Source organism: Arachis ipaensis, chromosome B03, assembly GCF_000816755.2.
Source record: "Arachis ipaensis cultivar K30076 chromosome B03, Araip1.1, whole genome shotgun sequence".
NCBI lineage: Eukaryota > Viridiplantae > Streptophyta > Magnoliopsida > Fabales > Fabaceae > Arachis > Arachis ipaensis.
The window spans coordinates 26,087,168-26,096,991 of record NC_029787.2 but is presented as its reverse complement, the minus strand read 5'-3'; the positions used below and the strand labels follow the sequence as shown (position 1 = coordinate 26,096,991).

At 35.0% G+C, this 9,824-nt stretch overlaps 1 long non-coding RNA gene across 1 annotated transcript in view; it reads right to left on the bottom strand.

Annotated features, from left to right (window-relative positions):
* The window catches only part of LOC110270054, a 26,273-nt gene continuing 16,666 nt past the window's right edge, over nt 218-9,824 (bottom strand). Inside the window, exons 2-3 of the long non-coding RNA XR_002359054.1 lie at nt 677-1,005; nt 218-547 (exon numbers count right to left, since the gene is read on the bottom strand). This is a non-coding gene — a long non-coding RNA (uncharacterized LOC110270054). The remainder of the gene's footprint in view (nt 548-676; nt 1,006-9,824) is intronic.

Below are 9,824 nucleotides of genomic sequence, written 5' to 3'. Positions count from 1 at the left end.
CGCAATAGAAATCTCGCTTGAATCTAGATGACTCGGTGTCGTTTAAAGAGTAGCACATCCATTGAATTACCTACACAATTTATTTAGCTAGTGTAAGCTAAACCCCGATATAAAGATAGTGAATAAAAACATTAAGTTCATATACTTACGCAGTTGTTGACCCAACTGCAGGGTTTCAAGGTCCAAAAGTCATTCTTTTGTAATACCCATGTAGTCCCGCCCTTCATACTTAGCTAAATCTTGATCTTCGTCCAAGAACGAGCTAACTATCCATGTTCTGATTTGTTCCTCCTTAGTCTCCCCCAACTTTATATTTCTTAGGGTTGGATGAATTGAATGTATCGGGGAAGGGGTTGGAGTCTTTTCAAATTGAGTTAAACCGAGTGAAAAGCTCTGTCTCTCTGGACTCGGTGTATGGTAGCTTGATTTATTTGGCAACACCGTTTGCAAGGGCTGCATGATGATGGCATTTATTTTGCGCCCCTGTTCAACATTATTGAGTACTTGCTCAAATTCTGGAAACTGAACGATTGAGATGTCGAATTCGCTGAAAACGAATGCGACATGAAGTTAGCTAAAATAACAAGTTATGCCTAGCTAGACGGGTAATCACATGGCATGGGTATGAAAAATAAAGAAGATAAACATACAACAAGGTAATCCAAGAACCACTAACCGGTCAAAATCATAGTCACTGAGCTGTACAAGTGCTACTGGTGGTGTGTGTGGAGATCCACTTTTGAGGTCAGTGTTTTCTTCTTGAGGACTATTAAGATTGCCCTTGACCACGGGATCTGCTTATTTTACATCATGTGGCGGAGGCTACTGTTGGAATAACCGTATCCTTCTAGTAAGCGGCACGTCGTCATCATCATCAGAATCTGGGACTACCAATGGTGCAGCATTGCTTCCTGGTAAATTTTCTCTTGGAATTGCTTTTTAGTTGCCGCGTCTAGATCGGCTTTTGCGGACAGGTAACTTTCTCCTCGTACCAGTCTTGGATTCCTGTGGTGTAAATTCATGCATATCATCATTTGCATCAAAAATACTAAAACTCTTCATCATAGATATTGTCATTTGAATGAAAAAATAAACATGCATGATAATAACGCAATTAATTCTAATTAACCAAAAGAGTTAACAACTACATGCACATCACAGCATGTTGCACACAAGCCAATGAAGGAATATACAAAGATTAAGAAAGATGCATGAAAATACTAACAAAAATGAATCACAAATTAGCAATCCAGTTCAAAGCATAAACCCACTACAAAAAATTTTGGTTAAAACGGCAATTTTTTTGGGTATTTACGGCGGTTTGAACCGCCATTATTACCAAGAATGGCGATTTCAGAAAGCGACGTAATTCTGGGCGCCATTCTGGTTATTACGGTGGTTTTCAAAAAACCGCCACAATTTCCTGGGTTAAAACGGCGGTTTTTGAATAGGTTAAACCGGCAGTTTGAACCGCCGTTATTTCCAAATAAAACGGCGGTTTTTTTGTTGGTTAAAATGGTGGTTCAAACCGCCGTTATTTCCATTGTAAAAATGGCGTTTTCAATTGGTTAAAACGGCGTTTTTGAACCGCCATTTTTACCCTAACAAAGTGACGTTTTTGTTGGTTAAAACGGCATTTTTGAACCGCCGTTTTTACCCTAACAATGATATTTTTATTTGTTAAAATGGCATTTGAAACCGCAGTTTTTACCGGATTAAAATGGTGTTTTATGTTGTTTAAAATGGCAGTTACAAACCGCCCTTTTTACCAGATAAAAGTGACATTTTTTTATCTTTTAAAAATGCAGTTTATACTATTATTTTTATCGTGCTAAACAAATTTTTTTTCTTAAAATTCCACAATAACAAAATCATAATCCATAGACAAAATATTATATATCTCAAAATATTAAGCAGAATATATGATTTTTTAATATTGCAAATCAAATGCTATACAAAATATCAAACTAAGAAATATTGTTAATTCTATTACATTGGGAGTTTTCCTAAAGATTCTCAAAAATTTTGCTTAAGGCCCTTCCAACATTTTCATTGTTCATGTCCCTGTGAATAAATATTACCTACAAAAAATATTAAACGTTAGAAATAAATAGTTATTCAAAATCAAATATTCGTAAAATTGACATTTGTCAACTAAATCATCTAACACTACTACAAGTCTACAATGATTTTTATGGGTTTATTAATTTAGTATCTGTATTTAGTATTTATTTATATTTTTATAACCACAAAGCCATGATAATATTGATTAAGTGAAAAAAAAAATTTAATTTTTAGTTAGCCAATATTAAGATTAGATATATATCCTTTGTTTTTGAATCTCCAAACTTGAAAAGGCCTATTTGAATTTCTTGGTTATATATGACAAACAGCCCATTATTCGAGACTTTATTATATTAAGACTAGATATATACTTAATACAACAATTTTACAAAGGATAGATGTAAAACGATTAATGCATGAGAGGCAGGATTAGAAGAACAATGCGATAATTATTATTATTTTGCACTAACCTGATTTTTGGCATACCAAGGATACCATGGTATTTTAGTTGCCACCTTAAGCTGTGCAAATGCATATCTAGTTGCCGTAATCGGAACCATTGAATCTATGTCTCCACTATCAAACATAACATATATATTTATGATTAATTTTTGCCTTTTTAATTAATTCATGAAATTAAAGTATATGCAAAGCAAAATCCAACTAACTAACTAACAAACCTGAACACCCAAACTCTTATTCCGTTGCCATCAACTGTCTATACATTGGTAGCACTGATACATCTGTATCATTCCAGTTTTGATTCAAAAGCTCAATGCACAAAACGATCCAGAAAACAATTCAATTAACTTGATAATTATATCAATTCTTTAATTAACAATTTAAATTAAGAGGTGACCTGCAAGCAGTCCACTTATAAGGAATTCCAGTAGTGTTAGCATGAAGTGCTTTCTGAACATCTAGTCTATTGTAGTATATCTCTGCATACTTTTCCATACATGGATCATACCCAGACAATGGCCTAACTGCCTGATAACAAAATACTTTTTTAAGCAGTTTCATCCTCATATATTCTAAGCAGCATCAACAAGGAAGTAAGACTACCAGCTTCAACAATACTTTTTTGAAAGAGGATGTAAAGTTTCAACTATAACTCAGCCAACTTGTACCTTGTTCAAAGAGGGTGGCAACAGATGCCTTCTGATCATTCCTGGTGTCTTTGGGTTGGAAATGTCTACTTTGAGACAAGGAAGTATCCATGGCAGGTAGTTGGCAACATACCTAGTCAACTTCAAAGATTAATTGCAATAATTGGCTTCTTAATATTATTATTTCTTCTTCAAGTTTCTTTATGTTCCCTTGATATTAATAAAAATATTAAATTTTAACATAATGTAAACATAATGTATAGTTGAATATCATTTGAGGCATTTTTTCATAATGTAAACATAATTGTATCCCAGCGAATAAGCTCTTGCTGTTTAAAGATTAGAGAGAAGCAACATAATGGGATGGATGTGCAAGATTTGATTTGATCCAAAAATTGAACAAAGAACAGAAGCCAGAGATAGGGAGAGATGAGTTTACCAAAATGGCCCGACTCCATAAATGGTTCTGCCTCATCAGTTGCACCACCTTGCTGCTATTCCTGAAGTTTCGAAAGAACAGTGTTACGAAGACAAGCTATAGGTGTACCGTTGATGAGCGGATATTTTATACGCTTTTTGGGGTTAATTTCATAGAGTTTTTAGTATATTCTAGTTAGTTTTTAGTTTATTTCCATTAGTTTTTAGGAAAAATTTATATTTCTGGACTTTACTATGAGTTGTGTGTTTTTCTGTAATTTCAGGTATTTTTCTGGCTGAAATTGAGGGAGCTGAGCAAAAATCTGATTCAGGCTGAAAAAGGACTGCTGATGCTGTTGGATTCTGACCTCCCTGCACTCAAAGTGGATTTTCTGGAGCTACAGAACTTAAAATGGCGCGCTTCTAATTGCGTTAGAAAGTAGACATCTAGGGCTTTCCAGCAATATATAATAGTCCATACTTTGCTCAAGGATAGATGACGTAAACTGGCGTTCAACGTCAGTTCTCTGCCCAATTCCGGTGTCCAGCGCCAGAAAAGGATTAAAAGTTGGAGTTCAACGCTAGAAATGGATCCAAACCTGGCGTTGAACGCCCAAAATAGCCTTATGCACATGAATTGTTTAAGTCTCAGCCCCAGCACACACCAAGTGGGCCCCAGAAGTGGATCTCTGCACCACCCATCATAGTTTACTCATTTTTTGTAAACCTAGGCTACTAGTTTAGTATTTAAACAACTTTTAGAGACTTATTTTGTATCTCATGACATTTTAGATCTGAACTTTGTACTCTTTGACGGCATGAGTCTCTAAACTCCATTGTTGGGGGTGAGTCTGCTGTGTCTCGATGAATTAATGCAAATTTCTGTTTTCTATTCAAACATGCGTGTTCCTACCTAAGATATCCATTTGCGCCTAACTATGGAGAAGGTGATGATCAGTGCACTCATCACCTTCCTCAATCCATGAACATGTGTCTGACAATCACTTCCGTTCTACATCAGATTGAATGAATATCTCTTAGATTCCTTAATCAGAATCTCCGTGGTATAAGCTAGATTGATGGCGGCATTCATGAGAATCCGGAAAGTCTAAACCTTGTCTGTGGTATTCCGAGTAGGATTCTGGGATTGGATGGCTGTGACGAACTTCAAACTCGCGAGTGCTGGGCATAGTGACAGACGCAAAAGGATAGTAAATTCTATTCCGGTACGACTGAGGACCTGCAGATGATTAGCCGTGCGGTGACAGCGCACCTGGACCCTTTTCACTGGAAGGATGGATGGTAGCCATTGACAACGGTGATCCACCTACACACAGCTTGCCATAGGAGGACGTGCGTGCGTGAATCAGAAGACAGAGGAAAGCAGAGATTCAGACGACAAAGCATCTCCAAAACTCCAACATATTCTCCATTACTGCAAAACAAGTAACCTTTAATCCATGCTCTCTTATTTATTCGAAATTCATCTGATAAGTATAATTGACTTCCTGACTAAGAATTGCAAGATAACCATAGATTACTTCAAACCAACAATCCCTGTGGGATTCGACCCTTACTCACGTAAGGTATTTGGTGCACGAAATTGTGATGTCCAGGCTCGAACAATCCCTGGTAATGGCTCCAAAGCTTGGTGCTTTGATCTTAATTCATAATTGTCACAACTTCGATACAACTAACCAGCAAGTGCACTGGGTCGTCCAAGTAATACCTTACGTGAGTAAGGGGTTGCCATCTCCTCTGCCTGTTCGAAAATTTCTGAAAGGTTATTTCTAGATTGTTGTATTTTAGCTTCTCTTAATTTTCTCTTCAGAGTCCTTTCAGGTTCTGGATCTGCTTCCACAAGAGTGTTCTTATCCTTGCTCCTGCTCATATGACAAAGAAGAAGGCACAGAAAAATAATAATAATAATGGAGATCCTTTATACCACAGTATAGGGATTCCTTTGTGAGTGGAAGAAAAGAGGGGGAGACAAAGAATGTGATGTAAAGGAAGAAACACAACTGTACGGATGGAAGAGATGTGAGATGAGATGTTAGGATATGAATGAATAAATAGAATAGGATGATAATTTTCGAAAATTATTTTGAAAAAGAGTTAGTGATTTTTGAAAATGGTTTTTGAAAAATGTTTAGTATTTTTTTTCGAAAATTTTTGAAATAAAAATAAAAATAATTAGTTAATTAAAAAGAAATTTTTGAAAAAGGGGGAGATATTTTCGAAAATTAGAGAGAGAGAGTTAGTTAGGTAGTTTTGAAAAAGTTAAGAAACAAACAAAAAGTTAGTTAGTTAGTTGAAATAAATTTTGAAAAAGATAAGAGGTTAGGAGGTTAGGAAAGATATTTTGAAAAGATATTTTTGAAAAAGATAAGATAAGAAGATATTTTTGAAAAGATATGATTGAAATTAGTTTTAAAAAATATTTGATTTTTAAAATCACAATTAATGACTTGATTCATAAGAAATCACAAGATATGATTCTAGAACTTAAAGTTTGGATCTTTCTTAACAAGCAAGTAACAACTTCAAATTTTTGAATCAAAACATTAATTGATTATGTTATTTTCGAAAATTTGTGAAAAAATTAAGAAAAAGATTTTTGAAAAATATTTTTTGAATTTTCGAAAATAACTAAGAATTTTGAAAAAGATTTGATTTTTGAAAAAGATTTTGAAAAAGATAAGATTTTCAAATTGAAAATTTGATTTGACTCATAAGAAACAACTTGATTTTAAAAATTTTTGAAAAAGTCAATCCAAATTTTCGAATTTGAGGAGAGAAAAAGGGAAAGATATTTTTTTGATTTTTGAATTTTTATGAAAAACATGAAAATTATGCAATGCATGAAATTTTTAGATCAAAACAATGAATGCATGCAAGAATGCTATGAATGTCAAGATGAACACCAAGAACACTATGAATGTCATGATGAACATCAAGAACATATTTTTGAAAAACTTTTAATGCAAAGAAAACATGCAAGACACCAAACTTAGAATTCTTTAATGCTTAGGCACTAAGAATTCAAAAATGCATATGATAAACATGAAAAGACACAAAACAAAAAATCATCAAGATCAAACAAGAAGACTTACCAAGAACAACTTGAAGATCATGAAGAACACTATGAATGCATGAAACTTTCGAAAAATGCTAGATGCATATGCAAGTGACACCAAACTTATGATATGACTCAAGACTCAAACAAGAAATAGAAAAATATTTTTGATTTTTATGATTTTCTAATTTTTTTGGATTTTTATTTTCGAAAATATTATGAAAAAGAAAAAATAAGGATTCCAAAATTTTTAATATGAATTCCAGGAATCTTGCCATGTTAGTCTAAAGCTTCAGTCCAGGAATTAGACATGGCTCACTAGCCAGCCAAGCTTTCAATGAAAGCTCCAGTCCAAAACACTAGACATGGCCAATGGCCAGCCAAGCTTTAGTCTTTAACATGAGAGTATATTGCTCTTTGATAACAAATTGCAAGCCTCAGTCCAAAAGAATTTAGACATGGCTTTACAGCCAGCCAGGCTTCAACATGCTTCATGAAACACTAGAATTCATTTTTAAAAATTTTGAATAAAATTTTTTTTGAAAACATTTCTATTATTTTCGAAAACATGTGAGAAAATTTTAGAAATATTTTTGAAAAATTTTTGAAAATAAAATAAAAAGAAAATTACCTAATCTGAGCAACAAGATGAACCGTCAGTTGTCCAAACTCGAACAATCCCCGGCAACGGCGCCAAAAACTTGGTACGCGGAATCGTGATTACACTTTAATTATGTAAGATGGCCAGCCCCCAAAACATGATCTCAGGATCAAAATACAATCCAGGATCCAAAGATGGTCAAAAAGACTAGTAAAAGGTCCTATTTATAATAAACTAGCTACTAGGGTTTACATGAGTAAGTAATTGATGCATAAATTCACTTCCTGGGCCCACTTGGTGTGTGTTTGGGCTGAGCCTGAGTGTTGCACGTGCAGAGGCCATTTGTGGAGTTGAACGCCAGTTTCTGTGCCAGTTTGGGCGTTCAACTCTGGTTTTGGATCCTTTTCTGGCGCTGGACGCCAGATTTGGGCAGAAGGCTGGCGTTGAACGCCAGTTTACGTCGTTAATTCTTGGCCAAAGTATGAACTATTATATATTTCTGGAAAGCCCTGGATGTCTACTTTCCAACGCAATTGGAAGCGCGCCATTTCGAGTTCTGTAGCTCCAAAAAATCCACTTTGAGTGCAGGGAGGTCAGAATCCAACAGTATCAGCAGTCCTTTTTCAACCTCTGAATCTGATTTCTGCTCAAGTCCCTCAATTTCAGCCAGAAAATACCTGAAATCATAGAAAAACACACAAACTCATAGTAAAATCCAGAAATGTGAATTTAACATAAAAACTAATGAAAACATCCCTAAAAGTGACTAGATCCTACTAAAAACATACTAAAAACAATGCCAAAAAGCGTATAAATTATCCGCTCATCAGTATTACTTGGACGACCCAGTGCACTAGCTGGTTAGTGGTACGAGTTGTGAAAAGTGTGATTCACAATTCGTGCACCAAGTTTTTGGCACCGTTGCCGGGGATTGTTCGTGTTTGGACAACTAACGGTTTATTTTGTTGCTTAGATTAGGAAAAATTTCTCTTTTTTTGTTTAGAGTCTCTTATTATTGTCGTGTTAGAATCCTTATTTCCTTTTTTTTTTAAAATCTTTTTCAAAAATAATTTTTTTTATTAAAACTTGTGCCAAACTTTAAGTTTGGTGTCTTCTTGTTGGTTTTTCTTAAAACTTTTGAAAATTTATTTTGGTTTTCTAAAAATTTTAAGTTTGGTGTTCTTCCTTCATGTTCTTGTGTTCTTGTGAGTCTTCAAAGTGTTCTTGAGTTTTCCTTGTGTCTTGATCTTAAAATTTTTAAGTTTGGTGTTCCTTGGTGTTTTTCCCTCAAAAAAAATTTTTTTTTTCGAAAACAAGGAGCATTAGATCTAAAAATTTTAAATCGTGTGCTATCTTATTGCTTTTCTCTCTATTTTAAAGCATCTTTTTCGAAAATCAATTTTTAAAATTCAGATTTTTTTTTTCAAAATTATTTCCTAACCACTTCCTCTCTCCTCAATTTTTCGAAAATCTTCACCCATTTTTATTTATCTTTATCTTATTTTTGAAATAAAAAATTAAATAAATAAATAAAAATATTTTCTCTATTTTACATCATCTCCCTTTCTCCATCATGGACCTAAGCGGAAATGAACAGTCCAGCCGAATTCAAAGATAGACTACAAGAAACAAGGATGGCTAATATACATATGGAAGAACAGTTTAAGCAAACAAAGCAGCAGCTGTCAAGGCAAATAACAGAAGAATGCCAAGCAGTTCAATTAAGAAGTGGAAAAACATTAAATACCCTACCTCAGGGCAACAAAAAGCTAAGAAATGAGCAAACCACCCAAAATTCACCTGAGGACAGTAAGAGCCCAGGGAAAAGTAATTCTGGAACTAAAACGCCAGAAATTTGGTGGAAGGCTGGCGCTGAACGCCCAGACCATGCTCAGGACTGGCGTTCAACGCCAGAAACAAGGCAGGACTGGCGTTCAACACCATAAATAGGCAAGGATCTGGCGTTGAACGCCCAAAATGGGCACAGTTTTGGCGTTCAGACGCCAGGAATAGACAAGGAGTTGGCATCTAATGTCACTCCAGTTTCTAACTCTGGCACTCAATTGTTAGTGAGGGATCAGACACACACAAATGCTGAAAGCAACCCCTCTAAAAAGGCTTCTTCAACCACTTCTGTAGGCAATAAATCTACAGCAACTAAGGTTGAAGAATATAAAGCCAAGATACCTTATCCTCAAAAACTCCGAAAAGAGGAGCAGGATAAGCATTTTGCTCGCTTTGCAGATTATCTCAGGACTCTTGAAATAAAGATTCCATTTGCAAAAGCACTTGAGCAAATACCTTCTTATGCCAAGTTCATGAAAGAGATCTTGAGTCATAAAAAGGATTGGAGAGAAACAGAAAGAGTTCTCCTCACTGAAGAATGCAGTGCAGCCATTCTGAAAAGCTTTCCTGAAAAGCTTAAAGACCCTGGGATTTTTCTGATACCATGCATATTAGAAGGTCAATGCACCAAGACAGCTTTATGCGATCTTGGGGCAAGCATCAACCTAATACCTGCATCCACTATCAGAAAGCTTGGCTTAACTGAAGAAGT